Raw genomic sequence first — 22,143 nt, forward strand, 5'->3', positions numbered from 1 at the left:
TCATCAAATTGTTTGGACCAGAAGCCATAATATGTCTTGGCATGTAGGAATTCCATTTGCACATTTACAAATGTGATATGTTCGTAGGGAGTATGGTTACTTTGATTCATATCCACTTACATGGTTTTTTCATTTGAAATGCTTAGTTTGTTTATATGTTAGAAGTTGAGGTTGCTTAGGATCCTTTTATTTAATGTTTTGGTTATTCCATTACAAGCAACTACTCTAAGAAAGTGATGTTAAAATATATTTCAACAATACAAAGAGCATTGTTTTTGTAGTAAATCTGGTCTTACTGACTTTTTGTATCATGTTGGTTGACATTGCACCTCATTGTAGTGTGAATCAAACGTTTCGTTGAGAGGGTGTAGGGAAACATGAAAAAGACAAGGAAGATAACATGAACATAAGGTATGAAGAGGTCCAAGTTTTGTAGCTTGCTTGTTATGTATCATTTACACATTACTTTATAAAATTTTATGATCTAAATTCTAAATTAGTATAAAACATTTTTCGTCATTTCTATATTTTTTTATGAAATGTAAAGACTCTTTTTATTGTTTGATCACTTTGTTTGAAATATGTCCATGGTCACAACAAGTTAGTGACTTTCCATAATTAGCAGAGTCCTTTTAGGTTACACATAAGAATATAAGATATGATTTAATCTAATTTGATAAAAGAGAAAAATTAGGGGTTTAGTTTATTAACACACCTTTGTTATGGTGAGTTAATATGAAATTGATTATGCAGAAGGGGTTAAGGGGAAATATCCATTTCTAGTAATTATCTCTTTTAGGGATAATGTTAACTTAAAAATCAAAAAAGGATAATTATTATATTTAAAAGGATAAGCCATAAAAAACGAGAGTCAATCCCATAAGGAACCACCCCCTCTTATATCGGATTAACCCTTATCTCGATATCTATCTTGCTTAAACGTTGTCTCCCTCTCGGTTTGTGAAAACTCTCAACAATCCCTCCTCTTAGGATGTTCGACTTTTGACAAAGAGAAAAGGAAGAAAAACTTGGTCTCATTGCTTGGTCAAACTTTTGGGGTGTGACTTCATTAGAGAGGTGTTGGTTTATACCTTCAGATAATCTAAGACAAAAGACCAATTTGGTTTCTACTTCATTTGAAATAAAGGTGTATAATCGATCCATACTTCTAGTTTTAGTTTTTGTTGCTAAGAGTTCACTAGAACAAGATCCATGGCGGATTATGATGATTAAAGTTTTGTTTGTTATTGCTTTTGTTGATATGTGCTCAAAAATCATAATAACCCAACACACTTGATGTTAAGGAATTCATAATAATTCTTTGTTTGTATGAAGATATGAATTTTGAAAGTCGTCGACCAAATAGTAAAAGAAAATGAATGCTTCAAAGTGTTGGTATTGAGTAGATAAATATATGTTATTGATTAGGTTGTTCTTGTTACAATAGGCATGTGTTTTTGGTAGGTGTCATAATCTGAATTTCCTTTTCTTGTTTATTAGAAGAGGAGCATTAGAATACACATGAATAAGATAATGCAATTGGTCATGCTCTTTTGGAATTCAGATACATAAGGTGATCTTGTTTTAGGATTTGTTTTTGTAGAGGTGGTCAATTTGAACCTGCATCACAAAACCATAAGAAAGAAATTCAACCAACTAGTCTGGAATGGAGGAAATCATATATACAAGTGTAGCTAGCTAGTACCTTGTAGCGGCTAAGAAATTTGTCTCTTTTCTTCTTCAATGTTGGTGTCAACAAATCTTTTTGCCCTTCAAAGGTTTTGGCTTCCACAATAACGCCCTTAATATGTTCAAAACCTCTTAGCTACACCAAACCAAACCACATTTAGTTAGAAAATATATATGTTGAGATGGAAAAAATTAAAAGGTAGAGCAGTACCTTGTTTCTTTGTGTCGTAGATTTTAGTTCACAGAGGATGTAATCTTGTAACCGGGTGAGGGTGCAGAGGCTAGGAAAGCAATTCTTGTGGCCATTTTTATGTCCCCATCTTTCTACATGTTCTTTATTTGGTACCACTACCGCCACCAATGATGACTTGAAACTATCCCCGTACACCAATATCTAAAACCACCACATGGTCACATATATACTTTCCAAATTCTAACATTGTAAGTACTAAAACAAATGAAGATGAATGATGATAATGATTACATCTTCAACAATGGGAGTGATGCCATAAACTTTCTCTAGATGCTCAAGTGCAACATACTCTCCTTGTGACAACTTTATCAAATGTTTCTTCCTGTCAATAATTATCACTGCTCCATTAGGTAATATCTCCCCTATGTCACCTAATAAGAGCATCCACAATGTACATAATATAAGAGTTGAATAAGGTGACGACTATGATTAAATAGGAGTTGAATGGAGTATGAGTAATGATATTTTAATGATCATTGAATGGTTCAATAGAAATAATAAAGTTGTGAATAGGATTGAATAGTTGTTTAATGGATTTTGGGTGCTAAAAGTAAAGTTGTATAAGTATTTAATAGATGGTGTGTTTATTGTGTAACAATCCATTTAACTCTATGGAGTTCAACATATTGTTGATGCCATGACCTTTCTCTCTCTCTCTCTCTCTATCTATCTATCTCTCTATCTCTCTCTCTCTCTCTCTCTCTCTCTCTCTCTCTCTCTCTCTTTATATATATATATATATATATATATATATATATATATATATATATATATATATATAGGGTCCGGATCCGGTAGCAACCTAAAATTTGGTAGGAACCGTGAGGACTATTCTCACACCCATTTACTTGGTCGTGACGCGTTCGCACGCGGCGAACGTGTATGAAACGTAATACGGACTCGAGGGAATAATCATGTGCGATGAACATCCATGGAACGTCATTTAAATGTGTTTTTCTTTTCTTTTTCATTTATTTTGTTTTTTTTTTTTGTTTTTCGTTAAAAACAATTAATAGATATATGCTCAGTTTTAATGTTTTTAATTTTTTTTTAAAATTTTTTTTTCGTTTTCTTTTTTTTTTCGTTTTTTTAATATCTTTACTAGACACTTGAAGATAGTAGAGATTTTTTTAAAAACAAATATATGCTCGGTTTTAATGTTTTTAATTTTTTTAAATTTTTTAAATTTTTTAAATTTTTTTTGTTTTTTTTCAAATTTTTTTTTATTATTTTTTTAATATCTTACTACACACTTGAAGATAGTATGTATTTTTTTTTTTAAACTAAATATCGGTTTTAGTTTTTTAATGTTTAACAATTATAAAATTCTAAATCAGAAGAATATTAAGGATAATAATATTTTCCGTTCATAATTTTTTTTAATCATATTATTTTTGGATCATAAAATTTTGAATCTTAATATTTTGAATCATAACGATATTATGCATCATACATTTTTGGATCATTTTAATTTGGATAATAATATATTGAATTAAATAAAGTTTTTATTCAATAAAACATTTGGATCATTATATTTTTTGAATCATTTAATTTTGAATCATAAAAAATATAATAATTAAGGATCATTGAATATTTGAATCAAAATATTTTTAGATCATAACAAGTTGAGGATCATAAACATATTGAATCATAATATTTTTGAATCATAAATATTTTGAATCATCTCTATTTGCATCATATTATGTTCAACATTTTTTTTAAAAACTTTTAATCTTTTAAAATCAAGTTTGGTACCTAAAGCACCTTATTTTTTAAAAATTCTTTTTACAAAGTCATTAGAATAGTGAGTAGAAGTACTCCTCAAATTTTTATAATTTTTGGAGAATTTTCATTATTGTGCTCATTTTGTAGAGAATTAAATTTTAAAAACTTTGGTTTTTTCAGATTTTTTTTTCAAAGAAGCAAAAATCTATGGCTGAAAAACTAAACGGGAGGAAAAAAAACTCACCAGCCCATAATGACAGGTGTCAGCTCCTGGAGAGGACACATGGCCGAATTGTCATTGTCTTTTTTCTTTTTTCTTTTAATCTTTTTGCTTTTGTCACTTGTACCCTTCAAACAATTAACCTTCCACATAAATTATCAAAATCTCGTAATTAATTACGAAAATGTCATATCATCTCGCTAGATTTTGACGATAAATAAAATCAAATACTGACCATTTATTTTTTCAATCTTAAGGCCAAAAATTGTCCCCGCGCTTCCTACCATTTTTTGTGTTCCTATTTAATCCTATATATATATATATATATATATATATATATATATATATATATATATATATATATATATATATATATATATATATATATATATATAGGGTCCGGTTTCGGTGAGGACTCATTTTTCGGTGAGGATTGCGAGGACTAACCGTGGCCAATCAAGCTCATTAAGGGTATTTAGGTCCAAAACCATGGGTTGCTAATGTTGGACTAACATAGCGTTGGGATTTATAACTTCCGACGAAGACGACGTCATTATCTTCCAGCTCGCCATTAACCTCCGATCATCAAGCTACTTCGAAGAACAATGAACGAAACTAAGACTCTTTCTACTAAAATCTTCAATATTCGATACAAATCATACGGAATCAGGTTACATTCAGATCAAAATCTTATCTTTTACTGATAATCATGAATTTATGTTTCAAAAAACGAAAAACTTTGCTTCAATCATCATTCAAGTTGTTTTATAATTTGAAATCAGGTTAAACTAAAATTTTCATCGATTTCTACTGAAACTCTCAAATTTTGATTCACATAACATAAAATTAGCTTAGATTCGAACTAAAAAAAGTTAGAGTACTGCCTATTTATAATGCTCTGTATCAAAACATGATAATTCAGTTACGATTCTAACGAATTCATGTATGAAATTGGCATGATTAAATCTAATTTATTGTAGAAACTTCGATTTAAATCTCGATTCGTTGATATTTATATACATTACGATTGAAAAGACATGATTTATAACAACATTTGTTCATACAATGAACTGTTTTATCATTAGGTTAAAAATCGAATTTATATTCATAAAAAACTTTAGATCATTGTAATTAATGTACAAAAAAAACATTTGTTTTCAATTTTTTATTGATAATATGATGAGTGATATCGAAATTGACTAATACAAAAGGCTAATCAAATATAAAGAATCATATATATAAAAATCGTGTTAATATTAGGTTCTATGTTAATGTTAGGTCAAAAACAAGTTATGGAGCAAAATTCAGCAAATATAGAATGTACAATGCATGTTGATGATGCAAAAAGCGAAAAAATAAAACAACAAATTTAGAAAGTAATGATCAAGGTAATTTTGTTATTAAAAAATATTGTTTTTTTTTTTTGTAAAATATGATTTAATATATAATATTTTATGAATTCTTAACAACAAATATTAGATTTTCATCAGGGAATGTTGAATCTTCGTCATATTGTATACGTGATCCAATTGTGAGAATAATTAATGGAAAAACATATTGGATCCCAGATGTAGATATCAGACCTTATAAGGGACAAACTTTTCCTACATTTGAAGAAGGTTTAGCATTTTATAAAGAATATTCTAGGAAAAGTGGTTTTGAAAAAAGAATAGGATCTACAAAGACAGTGAAAGGAGTAGAAGGTTATGGAAGAAGATACATAGTATGTAATAGGCAAGGATCAAAAAAGAAATATGCATATGATACTCTAACAGATTCAAACAGCAAAAAACGCAGAAGACCTTCTATTAGAGTAAACTGTGAAGCATATGTGAGAATGAAGGTCAACAATAATAACATATGGCATATATATATATATATATATATATATATATATATATATATATATATATATATATATATATATATATATATATATATATATGAGCTTAAAGAAGAACATACACATATGTTTGTTCATGTAGAAGATAAAAAAATTTCTAAATTCTGAAAGAAGACTCACATTTTCACAAAAGAAAATCATATATGATATGTCAAATATGAACATGGGATCAAGTGTTGCATATAAATACATGAAAGAGTCCAGCAATGGTTTTGAGAATACTGGAGCTACATGAACAGATACAAAAAATTTCAAAAGAGATTGGATTGAATATATTGGAGAAAGAGATGTAGATTTTATGATAAACAAGTTGATGAAGAAAAAGGATTATTTACAGGATTTTTCATTTGACTATAGTGTTGGAAGTAATAGAGAATTTACTGGATTGTTTTGGGCAGATGAAGAAGCAAAACGAAACCATTCTGCCTTTGGAGATGTTATTGGTTTTGATGCAACTTACCGAACAAACAAGTAAGTGAATCCATAATTTACTTATATTTTCGAATTATTTAATTTACAAATATTAGAATATTGGATCATTATTTTTAATTATAACAATTTTGTATCAATAGACTTTGAGAATATAAATTTAAAAATAAAAGATTCAAAAATAAATCGAATCTTTAATGTAATTTTGTAACATCCGGATTTCCAGGTATCATAAATTAAGTATTTATTTTTGAGTCAAGGAGAGGGACTCGACGAGTTGACGACTAAACTCGTCGAGTAGGATCGCGTCTGCTGACTATGATTAATGAAGGGACTCGACGAGTCGGCGAGTCGACTCGACGAGCCGCGCTGTGGACAGAAACCCTAAATCTTCGGGCATGTGCCCTATTTAAGGGTCCTTATGGCCCTCATTGCGGCCACACACCCACTTGAGAAACCCTAAAGAACCAGAGAGCATAGAGAGTGAGGGAAGGAGCTAATTGCATCACCTTTAGTGCATTTTTGCAAGAAGGAGGGAGGGGATTCAAGCTAGGCTGATTAAGGAGCTCAGATCTACCATTATTTCTTCAAGGGTTGTTGTTGAGGTATGAATCCATGCCTATTTTCGTGAATATAATAGATCTCTTGAATCTAGGGTCTCTTTACCCTTTTCTTTAGTTGAAATATGGAGCATGAGAAGTCTCATTGAGAAATAGACTTTAGATCTGGACGTTGAGAGGTCCAGAGTGTCCCAACAACCAAGATTTATGTTGTTACATGAAGATATTGAGCTTAGGACTCCATGTTTAGAGCTATTTCATCAAATGGAGCCATATGTGCGATGCATGAACGTAAAGTTCAGACCTTTACGTGACTTTTGGGTGTTAAAAGGTCAGATCTATAAGTTAGAGAAACAGATCTGACCTCAGAAGGTCGTTTGAGCATTCTCATGGAAGAAACTCACCGAGTCCATGAGAGGACTCAACGAGTCGGATCGTGTTGCACCACGATTCGTGATCAGTGGTAACACGTCGAGGGAAAGGTTAACTCGACGAGTCGAGTGAGGCCTTAGGAGGATTCATGGGACACGCATGGACTCGCCGAGTCACCCGAGTGCGCTAGACGAGTCTGGTCAAAGTTGGACCGTTAACTGGGGTTGACTTTTAGGGTTTGGTCAACATTTGGACATTGGACCATTGGAGGGGTAAAATGGTCTTTTCCCATTCTGAGAGAATATAGGGAAGAACTAGTCTAGCCTTTGAGAGTCGTATTAATTAGAGATAACTACTTTATGTGATTAGGCGGAGGCTAGATCAGTGATTCGAGTTCGAGACTTTCCGAGATTATCCGAGGTGAGTCTTCTCACTATACATTACCTAGAGTGGTAACTATGTGCAGACCGGAGGGTCTTATGTGTTATGTGTATGTTTGAGTTAATGTGCATTGTGAAATATGTATGCTATGTGTTATATAGACCGAACCGGAGGGTCCAACGATTTAGACCGGACCAGAGGGTCCAACGATTTAGACCGGACCGGAGGGTCCAACGAGCTAGACCGGACTGGAGGGTCCAACGAGCTACGGGACTGGAGGGTCCCGCTGAGACACATTGACTGGAGGGTCATACCGAGTTATAGCCTTGAGTGGCTTATGTGTTGTATGTGGTATTTTGGGGAACTCACTAAGCATTTATGCTTACCGTGTTATGTGATATGTGTTTCAGGTACCAGCGAGGATCGCGGGAAGGCGCCGGCATGATCTGTACACACTGGCAGGAGATTATGTGTTGAGATTCTAGGATATGTTTTATTATGATGACATTTGATACATGAGATTTGAGAATATTATATGAGTTTTATTATGTTGAAAAATGAAAAATTGTTTTAAATTTTACGAAATTAAAGTAATTATAATTTGAATCTTCATATTTATAATCATTATTAATGGAGAATCACTTAGAAAATTTTTGAATATTAATAATTTTTTTATTGAATCATTTAATGATTATCTTAAATTAGATTAAATTTAAATAAATAGTATGTAAGTCATTAAATTATATTTTTGAATCATTGTATTTAGAATCATTATTTTTATGAAATATTAATCTATCAACAATAATAATGAAATATTTTTGAAACTATTCTGCATTTGGATATGTTCTTGATTTTGATGCGACTTACCGAACAAACAAGTAAGTGACTCCATAATTTACTTATATTTCGAATTATTTAATTTACAAATATTAGAATATTGGATCATTATTTTTAATTATAACAATTTTGTATTAATAGATTTTGAGAATATAAATTTAAAAATAAAAGATTCAAAAATAAATTGAATCTTCAATGTAATTATAATTTGAATCCTCATATTTATAATCATTATTAATAGAGAATCACTTAGGAAAATTTTGAATATTAATAGATTTTTTATTGAATCATTTAATGATTATCTTAAATTAGATCAAATTTAAATAAATAGTATGTAAGTCATTAAATTATATTTTTCAATCATTGTATTTAGAATCATTAATTTTATGAAATATTAATCTATCAACAATAATAATGAAATATTTTTTAAAATTCTCTCTCTCTCTCTCTCTCACTCTCTCTCTCTCTCTCTCTATATATATATATATATATATATATATATATATATATATATATATATAACTTGATCAATACTTTAATAATATTAAAATGTTAAAAAGAATAATTTGCATCATTAATAAAAGTTTTAAATAAATAATTTGCATCATTACTATTTGAATAAATAAATTTGTCCTTTCTTTGTTTTACAGATATAGGGTGATTTTTGTATCATTTATTGGTATAGATAATCATAAATGATGCATAACTTTTGGAGATGGGTTACTTTCAAGTGAAAGCATTGAATCTTACTCATGGCTACTACATACTTTCAAAAAAGCATTTCCCAAAGAGCCAAATGTGATTGTGACAGATCAAGATGTTGCAATTTTACAAGCAGTATCAGTTGTATTCAAGAATGCAAGACATAGATTGTGTATGTGGCATATATCACAAAAATTTACTGACAAGGTTAGTATAAAATTATAAAATATTTTTTTATTTAATATAATTGTTTTTTTAATTTTATATATATGTATGCAGTTGGGAAGTCATATGGAAAAAACATATTTTTTGAAAAAGTTGAGTGATCTAATTTGGAATGAAACAATACTCACAAAAGATTTTGAATCAACATGGAAAAACTTAATGGACGAGTTTCACTTAAATGAAAACAATTGGTTTAACGAGATGTACAAAATGAGAGATTTATGGATTTCTTCTTATTTCAAAGAATGCACATTCTCTGGATTGATGAGGACTACATCAAGATCTAAAGCTAAAAATTATTTCTATGGGCTACTCTCTAACTCAGATTTGCATTTGATTGAATTTTCAACTCATTTTGATATTGCATTAGAAGGACAAAGATGCATTCAAAGAAAAAATGATCATGATTCAAGATACACAAAACCAGATTTTAAAACCGGATTGAAACCTGAAGTTGAAGCAGCTGAATTCTTCACAAGAAATTTTTTCTATGATATTCAATCAGATATTGTTGTATCAAAGGTTAGTTGTATGTCAATCAGATTAGAAGAATCAGAAGAATTGAAAACATTCACAATAAAAGATATAGACAAACATCCAAAACATCATGGCCAATTTAAGGTACATTATAAATTACAATTGTATTACACATATTATATTAACTTATATTGACTATTTACTACTTTTTTTACAAGTTAAACTTTTTAAATCGGATCAAAAATTTCTTTGTTCTTGCTTCAGATTTGAATTGACAGGAATTTTATGTAGACATTGTTTCTATGTTTTAAGAATAGAAAGTGTGGAGAGTTATCCAAAAGCATATTTGACAAAAAGAGGGACAAAGGATGTGGTACCACGATACATGAATAATTATAAAATACCAAATGTCCATACAAAAGAAAAGAAATAAGAAATTCAATCTGTTATAAGGGAATTAGAATATGCAATGGAGTTCTGCATTGATAGGCTGGTGAATGATTTTGACAAATTGATCTTGTTCAGAGATGAAATGAATGAGAAGATGACAAAGGTTGACAATGAAACAAAAAATGTAAAATCAATGAAAAACACAAAAGTTATTGAGACTTTGATGGGTATGGAACAGAAGGAGAAAGTAAACATATTACCTCCTACATTAATCAATAACAAAGATGTTCAAAAAACAAAGAAAAGAATGAAGGGGAAGAAGGATATTGCTGCTGAAAAAGCAAAGAAGGATGAGAGAAAATGTCATAAATGTGGTAAATACATAAATTACGGCACAAGTAAAAAACACGATGCACGTAATTGCCATAAATTCGCAACAGAAGGCACGACAACTAATGTTTGATAGATATTAAATTTGTTTGATATATTTTTAACAAAAGAACTATATACTGATTAATAAATTTTTTTTTATTATTGAATCATTTTACCCTTGTACTTTTGATGCAAACGATTTGATTCAAATATGAGTTATAAAGTAGTTGATAAGATTGTTTGAATGTTTAAATAAAGTAATATTCTAAATGGTAAGATCTTTTTGAATCTTTTTATATTTATAATTTTGATGCGAAAATGTTGATACAAAATTATAGATATATTTTTTTAATAAGATCTGAAATTTGATTTACAAAAATAAATAATTTTGCTTCATTAATTTATGAATGAAATGTTTTAATAAAATGTTTGATAGTTTGATTAAAATGATTTTCAAAATATCAAGTTCTTTTTGATTATTTATATGTAAATGATGCAAAAATTTTGATCCAAAATTTTGATCCAAAAAAAATAGTTATTTAACATAAAATTTATTAAAAGATTAAAAATTATTAGTGGAATAAAAACAATTTTGGCTCATGACTTTATACATGACATTTATAATATAATGTAAAGAATTTAATTTATAAAATCATAATAAAAGTTTGAAACAATGAAATTGCATCATCAAACTATAAATAGAATATGGTTCAAAAAATATAAAATTTTGCATTAACTATAATACTATTTATCTTAAAAACACATTGGTTACAACCTTGATACTTTTATACTTGTTGGGCCACATACTAACATACATAACATTTTATTTTATGAATAATTTGAATAAAAAACACTATAAAACACAATTATGTATCATATAATAAGTGGATCATAAATTACCATATAATGGTGATCATTAAAAAAATATACATATAAATTTTAAACATAAAACAAACAAGCATACTTATATAGACTTACTTAGCATCATTATAAACCAACATTTCTTTCATAGCGTAAGTGTAACATAGTTTACCATATCATGGTGATCATCAAAAACAAAAAACAAAACATACATTTAAATTCTAAACAGAAAACAAAGAAGGATACTTATATAGTCTTCCTTATCAAATCACATAAAAATCAAAATATTTTCAAAAGCAGACACATCAAATAATCATAGAATACATATTGCTTTAACCCTGCCTTCAACTTCATGTAAATGACTTTCAATGTAAATCTTCTTCCTCTTGTAGCTTGATAGATTATCATAATCCTCAAGAGTTGTAACAAAAGAAGCTTTGCACAAATTCATGTCTGACAACAACATCTTACAAACATATTTCTTCCTCATTTCAGACAATTACATCTTTTGACTGGTACACTCAAGCAGAAAATCAGCATCTAACTTCTCCACTCCACCACCATGATAAACTTCCATGTGTCTCATCAGAAATAACCCACAGTCAACATCATTGTCTTTAGTCTGCCAGTCCATCTGAAACCCTTCCATCTTCATTATTTTGAATGATTTGACTCTAGGATGATCCAAAATGGTCAAATACTGTTTAAACATAGTCTTCTGCATAAACAATTTTTTTATTAGTATAAAAAAAGAAAACAATATATATATATATATATATATATATATATATAACAAAAAAAATACCAAATTATCAAGAAAACCCCGATATTTTGTAGGGATCCCTCCTGTAGTCATGTTGTTATCAATCATTTCCATCTTTCCATTGATCATATCAAAAACAATCAAAAAGTAATGTTTTTTCCTAAGAACAGGAAAGAATACGGGGAAACTTTTCCAAATGATTTTGAACTTTGTCTACAAATCGTGCATTAATCCTATCCGTCTTCTTGAAAACAATATTTGTCTAACAAAATGAAAAAAAATTAGAAAATAAAAAATATAAAAAACAGTACGGATCATACCATAAGTGAGCATGGCATGAAAAACCTTGAAGGAGTAGTGTGGCCTTTATATTTTTCCAGATCATTTAGAAAAGCAGACCATAAATCAATAACACCTCTGTAAATCCTACAACCCGGTATGAGAGACTCCATCATGGATCTTATACCAGCAAATCCATTGGTAGATTCATAGACTTTTTCCTTAGAAAAATTAAGATTATAAAAACATATACTAAACGTTTAAGATAAAAAAAATTAAGATTATAAAAAACATCAATAAGGAAATACATGGGATTACGCATCGCCAAAAACAAAGAACCTGCAACCCTTTCTTCCAAACGTGAAACGCGTTCGGTTGTATCAACTTCTTTTTTATGATAAGGTGAACAAAGTGCTAGAGAAGGTTGTAGATCTCTTTTTGGTCTACCTGGATTGGCATTGATGTTATAAGACTGAATTGGTATTGCAGAAAAAATGATAGGTTGCTTAATCTTCTCTACAAAACTATTAAGAGGAATTTGAACAATCCCCTTAGATAAATTTTCAACTACCCCTACATGTTGGAATCCAACAACTTCACCTACAATGCTTGTAGAAGATTCACCAATAACCAAAGCATACTCTGAACAAACAGGAGAAGGATTTCCTAAAGGGTTTGAAATAATAGCATCAGGATCATGAAACTGATATGAAACAATTGGATCACTCAATATTTTGCTTGACTCAATACTATGATGATCCAAAACTTCATTTGAATTTATTAACACCTCCAACTGTTCCTGAACCCTAGGATGATCCAAAAATTGTGTCATTGAGAGTCGATCAAGTTGAACAACTCTTAACTACAGACAAAGCGGAACATCTTCACTTTGTTTTTCATCATTCGAAAAATCCTTGGAAACTTCAACCTTTTGATTTACTTCTGCACCACAAGATAACACAATATTTTCATGAAGTTTCTTAAATTCAACATTTCTTTTATCAGCATACTCCAAAATGTCTTTGTTGCATGGCAACTGATTCCAAGCACGATTGATCCAATGATCAATGGTATGCTTCAAATAACTATAACTTTTAAACAAAAAATCAATCTTCTCCTTAAAATCCTGAAAAATAATATTAAAATCAACAGATGATAAAAAAAATGATCAAATATAATATGATTCAAAAACATATATACCTCTAAAGACATTGAACCACAAAAATAATATCAAATCGAGGAACAGAAGGACTGTTATCCATCCAATCTTCAATCACATTATAATATTTATCAAAAACAAATAAAAAAAATTCAAAATATATATTAAAAACTTAAAAAAAAACTCACCATAATTTCTCATTTCATCATCAATTATGTTCTCTTGAACAAACTTCTTTCCTTTATCAGCATTATCCACAAAAACATGAACTGATTCAAAATATAAAAGTAAACAAAAATAAAATACAAATAATAAATAAATAATAAATAAAACTTAACATTATCTCTCACTTGATTCTCCTTTGTGTTATCTTCAACAACTTTTTTTTCCTTTGTCAGCAAAATCCAAAACAAAAGGAACTTTATTCTCAATTGATTTCTCGTGAACAATATTGATTCCTTTTTCAGAAAGATCCAAAAAGATAAAAAAATGTAATAAATTACAAAGGAAAATAAACATAATAATTAATTAAAAAATCAAATTACCTTCAACTTGTTGAGCTTCAGATTTTTTCTTTGAACTTTTATTCATTTTTTTCAAATGAATATTCTTTCCCATCTTTTTCTTATATGTTTTCTTTTTCATAACAACATATTTGTTTTCTTCATTCTCTTTCATCTTTTTCTTTTCCATTCTTCTTCTCAAAACATTAGCAAGACTAATGTGTTCTTCATCTACAAATATAAAAAACAATTTTTTATTAAATTAAAATATTAAAAAACAATTAAATAAGATTATGAAAATAAAAAAATATTTCATAAAAATAACAAAAAATATAAACCTGTTTCTATTTCAGAATCTTTAACTATTGCATCATCAACAAAATCTTCATATGTGTGAATGACTTCAACTTTTTCATAACCTCCATCACTAAATGCTTCTTTTAATTTATCTTTAACTTTAATTGGAGACCAATAAGATGATGCAAGATATACCCTTTCAAATGACTCTGAAGATGACTTTGTGCAATGAAGATACAATAACTATATAGCATGAAAACAAAATATAATTAATAATTAAATTGAGAAAAAATAATTCAAAAAAAAATAAAAAATTTAAACTTACCACTAAAAACGCAACAGGACCAGTGTATTGAGGATTCTTGACATGAATTGAATCTGATTCAAATTCCAACAACTTTTTGCTCTGATTTAAACAATCAATTACAAAGTCACACCAATCAAGATCTTTAATGGACATTTTTCATCAAAAAATTTTAAAAATTTTTGGTTACATGTACCCATAGGTGGACCATCAACCATGATGGTCACATATGCAACCAAAACATTCAATAAAAACATGAAACCTGAATCAGTGCTTTTTTCTAAAATCTCTTTGAGATTAGGAAGCCTAATCCTAGAAATAGAAAATTGATTCCTCCAGTTTTTAATAACAGCAATCCCATAACGACTTTTCTTAGGAATTTTCATAGAAATATCACCCATTGGAAGTCCATATACGTAATGCACACCTCTCCTAGTAATGTGAATATCCTTATTGTTGATACAAAGAACATTTCTCTTTTCATCATATCTCTCAAGAACCCACGAACAGATTTCCCTAGAAAAATTTTTAAACACAAAGTCTTCAACAAATCCAAACCCTATTTCCTTAACAGCATCTTTCTGATTATCATTAAGGCTTCTGTATATACTAGATATTAAACCTGGAGGATACCTATATACAATTTCAGCCTTCTTAACATTTACTTGACCGACAATAGGAACATAAACAAAATCATCATCTTCATTTGGACTTTTAATGACTTTGGAAACCTTCTTAACTTTAACACTTTTGACTGATGAAGTTCCTTTGGAAGAAGATGAAATATCTACAAAAGACTTGGACCTTAATTGTGACAACCATCAAATTTTGGTCAAGTCAAAGTCAAACAAAGTCAACTAGTCAAACCGGTCAACTTCATTAACCCTTGTATGATAGGGTTTACGTTATGTAATCACTGTACAATTCGCTATTTTAATGAGAAAACATCATTTGGAAAGTTCATGTGTTTGATTTTCCTTAGCCTTAACAGTGCTAAACAATGAACCAAAGCGATAAAACACTATTGCACAATCATCGGGATGGTGTAGGACACTAAATCATGGCTTAACGGGGTCTATGGACCTTGCGTTGCGAAGCCGGACACTCAAAAAGATCACAAACGAAACCTCTCTCAATCTCATTCAAACCCTACTCAAGATTACTTGACGCTAATAGGATCAAAACCCATACACTACGATATAAATTGACGTTAATAGCAACATAGTATAGTACAACGTTATAACTATAATCAAATTAAATTATGATCCCATATTAAAATCAAATCAAAGTATAATGCTCTAATTAAATTAAAAGAATCAAACTTGAATGCTATAATTAAACTTCAAATCAAAGTAGATTGTTATAATCAAATCATAACCTATCTTTTATAAAACTCCATTTTTATAAACTTTACATTAAATTTTATAAAACTCTATTTTTATAAACTTTACTTTAAATTTTATAAAACTCTTATATTAATTATGTAAAAGATGCTTGTGTTAGTGGGAAATTATGAAGACCACCAAAAGCAAAAAGATTATTCCCATGGTCTCCCACTCACACCTCCCATCCACTTTCCTTTCATTTTTCTCCCAACACATTATTCTCTTCACCACTTAAACCTTGTATACTGATTAAACATGATATATAAAGTTTCATGCATTTATATTACTGTTTACTATTATTTATGATTTTATTGATTAATTAATAATGAAATATATAAAAAATACTTCCCTTAGTCACAAATATCTGAAACTTATACACTGAGCTCTACATCATGTTATAAAACTATGGTTAATTTTACAGATTTTTTGATAATCATTTACTATTTTTCCCGAATTTTGTGTTGTTTAATCATTAAAATATTAAATAAATACTAAAACAGTTCAGAAAAATATACAAATTTTACAGTAATTCATATTGTATGCAATAATGATTTCCTAATAATTTCATAATTTTTCAATACTGTTTACTATTTAAAACTATTTTCCTAAGTATTTAAGCATGTAAAAATGCATTTTAATGATTATTTCATATAAATAATTGTTAAAATCTGTAATTACTTATAATTGGGCAAGTTATTATTTTAATAAGAAATTATTAAAATCTGGCCTAAATTGAAAATATAAATTAATTATGCAAAGTAATTAATTCAATTTAAAATTAATTTAACAAACGAATACCTTAATATTATAATCAAAATGAATTATTGTTAATTCATCTAATATAAGAATATGTGTCTAATTATTTGTATTAGTACTATATTCTCGTTTAGCATTTCCTAAACCAAAACTATTAATTATATTAGGTTCTACGCCATTTTGACCCGAATCGTCTATCGTACGACACACACATTTCGTTTTGGGACTAATGTGAGTAATCTACCCCATATTTTATCATTTTCAATATTTTTGGGGTGTATCATGTGGTTCTAATATGTTCCAACTTCATTTTATTGTTTTATCACAATTGAGACATTGTTGGGACATTTATACGTGTGTCATTAATTGTATAACTATTGTTTGTTTACGCTACATGTACTTGTAGTGCATTACCATTTTTAGTCTAATCTCCATGACTATGCCCGTATTCTTGAGGTACGTTATGGACAATAATAGCGCTATTGGGTTGACCACCCCGCCTTGGGACGCTAAGGTGATTGATCTCACGTGGTTGAGTGTGTATGATGATTAGATGCTCCATCCTATATATTTATATATATATATATATATATATATATATATATATATATATATATATATATATATACATATGTATATATAGGGTGAGGACTTATTGTTGTTGTTATCATTTGTTAATCAATTTTTGATTTATAAACCGTTATCTCAAATACAATTGTTTTCCGACTTCAAAAGAAAAAAAATTTCCAATTATAAAGGTTTCAACTTCACAATTTTCTCTACTAAAATTAGATTACTCACCAACTCTCGTAGTTGACCTGTTTTTACCCATGATGCAGATTTGAAGAATGAAGTTGATGAAAAATAGGTTGTGCCTTAGAAATCCACAAGACTATTTAAATTTGATGTAATAAATGTTGTTCATATTTGGATTTGTATTTGTATGTTGTGGATCTTGTTTGCATACTTAGTACTTAATTGAATCTAATCATATTATAACATAGTTGTCATGAGACTTTGAACAATATATCACGCCTCGATCGATTCCGACAAGGATCGGGGTGTGACAGATTGGTATCAGAGCCCTTGACTATAGGGAATTAGGTTAATTGCCTTGACCTAGTCTATAGCCTCTAGGGTCCTCTCGTATGCTAGTTTATAAAATGCACACACAACTGTATGCAATTCGCACTTAGAAAATCCTAGGAATACCTTTGTGTGTTAATTGCTCCCTTATGTGCATACGTATTACTCCTGACACTTATATGTGTGCATACACTTGTGAATATTCTCCACTTTCTCTGAAAATCACACACATACTCAAGTTGTTTAACAAAATGTATATACATATATGTATTCCTTAGAGCTCATAGGAAATTCAAAGTCATCCACTCTAGTTGGGTAGGATCATAGTAATGGACGCGTAGTAACTGGAAGGGGGAGGTGCCGGTAGCCCGAAAGTCCTAACTAGGTAAGCATTCGTATACATCCCAATCAACCGAGGGACCAGTTTGCTTATCTGGGGACCAAAGGCGAGAGTTCCCAAACCTATAGGCCAAAGCGCGTCATTCACATTACTTTTGAGCCATCAAAATACCCGACCTTATCAAACGTATCCGAAAGGATACACTCCAAAATGGCCAACTCATTGGACTATTAAGTTCCCTAACGGGCCTAGAAGTGGGAAAGAAATGTGAAAACTTAGTTTTGTGGGGGCCCACGCAAGTGCTACATGTTTCACATTTAGTAACCATGGAAAGCCCAAAAGGTGCCCAACACTCCTAACCGTGGCCCAACAAGTGTTTTACAATTATTTTACCCAACAATGTCTAAAAAAAAAAAAAAACTTTATTTCCATAATCAATTTACAAATAAGTCACAAGTCCATATGCGTGTTTCTCATAGTTGACATGTTCCTTGTTTGGTTGTGGACTTAGGGTAGACTCATTATGATCAACAGTCTAATAAAATTTTAATTACACATAACTGGGGGCATGTCGAGCGAATCTTAGGAGTGGATCAGACATGGAACAAATCACAAGATTATAATCAAGTTATTCCTACTAAATTCATAAGTCTATTTATATAGACCTCTGGTATAGAGTCGTCAGCGTAGTCGTGTCGGCAATCTAGAATATAGCTAAATACATAATACAAACTATAATACCCAAATTATACAAAATTTTCTGCATTAAAAATCAATAGACAAACACAATGAAACTAAAAAGGGTATCAATCTATCAAGAGAAAAACACATACAATGTAGATTAAAATCCACTAATTATAACAAAATGGCTAAAAGAAAAGGTAAGGACTAAGGATTGTTAAGTCCTCTCTTCTTATAAATAGCTTTGAAGCAAGCTTGCCTAAGCTTCTTTGTTCGTTCTGTCAATTCCATACCTGGCAATTTCTCCATCATCTTCTTGTGCCCTGCTAACGTCTCTACCTCCTCCTTTAATCCCAACTCCTAGTTTTTTTTAGGTAGATGCAATATATTTTTCGTGTGAGTTCACAAAATTTACAATGAGTTAAGTTTATGTAAATATAAATCAGAAATCGTAGTAAAACAATTGATTCGATGTGGCATATGCCTAGGGCCTATGTTTATGTTATAAAGAAACTAATAATTAAAATTTTAGAAAATACCAAAACTACTTTGGTTACCAAGTGCATGCATACATGCATGAGTAATGTATAGAAGGTTATTATCATAGTTTACCTTGGCATTTTGAATGAGGGATTGAAGGCTCTTAAGTTTTCTATGAGGCCATCTGTTTATGTTTAGCTCTCTGCATCTTTTCTTCAACAATGTTGACCCTATCCCTAGTTCCTTTGCTGCCATGATTATCGGCATCTCAAAGTACTTCGCTATCTCTTCAAACTCCAATGGTCTCAATCTATTTGCCACCTTCCGGTCACCGTGATCAGTGGTGGCAGCACTAGAACTACCTATAGCCTCACCACCGGATTTACAATCTTCACTGAAACTAACCAATGGTAAATTACCATCCTCCCAACAATCCCATAAGCTGATATCTTCAAGGGGGTCTTCAAGGGGATCAAGATCATGAAACTCATTTCTAGAAATGATGTTTTGATCTTTGTTAAGTACTGTGGAAACATTCTGATCGAGCACTTCATGCGATTTTTCCGACAACTCGAAATCCTGATGGTTGAGCAGGTCACCACTGCAAAAATCAAACCATGTTTTGATCAATATAAACAAAATCACTTTTCTGTGTGAAAGATGGTGTAATGAGTGACATTTATATATACCTGAACAGATCCTGATGATCAAAGTACTGAAACCGATCGAGGTCATCTATGGGGTTTTGATGATCTGCAGGCGGATCCATTTGTGAGGGAGAAGTTAAAGAGTCTCGGTAAGAATGTGCTGATTTATATAAGGGAAGTGGGAGAAGTAACGAATAACAAATAAAGAGGAAATGAATGGTCTTTGAGCCGTAACCTTATTCTGTGATGATTTATATAAGGGAAGTGGGAGAAGTAATAAATAACAAATAAAGAGGAAATGAATGGTCTTTGAGCCGTTACCTTCTTCTGTGATGATTTATATAAGGTAAGTGGGAGGAGTAATAAATAAAAAATAAAGAGGAAATGAATGGTCTTTGAGCCGTAGCCTTCTTCTTCAATTCACACACATATACGTATATGTTGCTGCAAATTAGGACTTTTGTGCCTCATGCATTTAATGCATCACATGCCTACTGCATATTCTTGACTTTGAAGCTACGTACCAATTTCGAATTTCCCCAGTAGCACACTTTTCATTAGAAAGTACTCCAAGTCTTCACACATGCAAATTTTGACTTGAGTGTCGCTATAGGTAACTAATAAAACTTTATTTTTTTTTAACCCCTTAAATATCAGTACAAGCATCTAACATCGACATTTAAATTCTAAATTTCTTTTTATTACTAAAACAAGCATCTATTCAAGTCTATAAACCATGAATCTTGGGAACACGGCAAAACCCAAATAAGTCTTATCATCTATGTAAAAACTCAGGGTTTTTACCAGTGAATCTATCAGTAGCGGAGCTTGAACAATTAACTTGGGGGAGGGGGGCCGAAAATATTATAAACTGAAATTAACAAAAAAAAAAAATCAAAATCAAAATTTGAACAATAACCAATAACTCATTTAACAATAACCAAATCTATAAGTTCATAACTTATAAATCAAATTGGAAAATCGCCAAATCACAAATGACAACCAAATTAAAAAGAAACTCAGTAAGACAGTAGTAACGCATAAATAGGCAACGGATTGACTGAAAACGGCAGCAACAGTGCAATACGCCAACACCAACAATCAACAATCTTACAATCAGAAAAGAAAGAACAGCTGAACAGGATATGGGTCTCGGGATTACATACCTGATTTCTGTGAAGTGTGAATAGGGATTTGGGCATTAGGTGATGGCGATTGGCGAGAGTGAGACCAGGCGACTGACTTGGCGAGACAGCGAGAAACGAACAGTAGGCGAGATAGGCAGCGAATTGGGCAACTAGGGATGAATCGATTTTGATTTCTTGATACCGGGCTTGGTAACACTTGCCTATAACCCAAGTGGGGTAACAAAGTGGATGTTCATATGAGTTGGCCCAGTAGGCAATGTGGGCCTGAAGAGCCGAGGCATGTTATCTATCCACTGTCGAGAGAGAAGAGTTTTTGCAGCTCTGTGAAGCCAGCCTGACGCATTGCCTCTTTCTCTAAGACCCAAGCCTAAGCTCAAGCCACATGAATCAACTCTCGACTTGGATCGGGCAAAAGTATTGGACCATTCTGATTAGGAATCGGGAGGGGCCAAAGCCCAAGTTTGAAGATAGCAGGCTTATAACAATTTTATTTTGAACTACAATTCCTACTCCTGGCCCCAATAATACTACACCCCTGGAATCTATGATGGCTAGTGTAAACGTTATGGTCATATATCATTAAGATTCTATGGACTTAGAATGTGTGATTCCGCCTCATTCCCTGTTCCTTGTTTAGTTGTGGGCTTAAGGCAGGGTCACCCATCCAAAATGCCCTTGCAATCTTAATGATATACGACTAGTTTACGTCAATCGACTATAAAAGAACTTGTAGGACTTATAATGCAAATTTCGTCAAAATTTGTTGAAACATTCGTAATGATGGAACTCGCTAACTACGTTATAAAATATTCATAGTGGTAATACCAAGGATAAAACAGGGAGTATAAAAGCACACATAGAATACTCTATTATCCCAAAACAATAAACTCCTTTTAAATTGCCTCAGTTCAAGTTACAA

At 30.6% G+C, this 22,143-nt stretch overlaps 1 pseudogene across 1 annotated transcript in view; it reads right to left on the bottom strand.

Moving 5' to 3' along the window:
• Window positions 1-1,497: 1,497 nt before the first annotated feature.
• LOC145132011 (long chain acyl-CoA synthetase 1-like) overlaps window positions 1,498-22,143 on the bottom strand; it is a 68,959-nt pseudogene continuing 48,313 nt past the window's right edge. The window contains exons 16-19 of the transcript XR_013717838.1: window positions 2,174-2,313; window positions 1,901-2,083; window positions 1,706-1,825; window positions 1,498-1,620 (exon numbers count right to left, since the gene is read on the bottom strand). The product of XR_013717838.1 is annotated as a long chain acyl-CoA synthetase 1-like (transcript). The remainder of the gene's footprint in view (window positions 1,621-1,705; window positions 1,826-1,900; window positions 2,084-2,173; window positions 2,314-22,143) is intronic.

Source organism: Lactuca virosa, chromosome 8, assembly GCF_052849685.1.
Source record: "Lactuca virosa cultivar CGN04683 chromosome 8, Lactuca_virosa_CGN04683_v6, whole genome shotgun sequence".
NCBI lineage: Eukaryota > Viridiplantae > Streptophyta > Magnoliopsida > Asterales > Asteraceae > Lactuca > Lactuca virosa.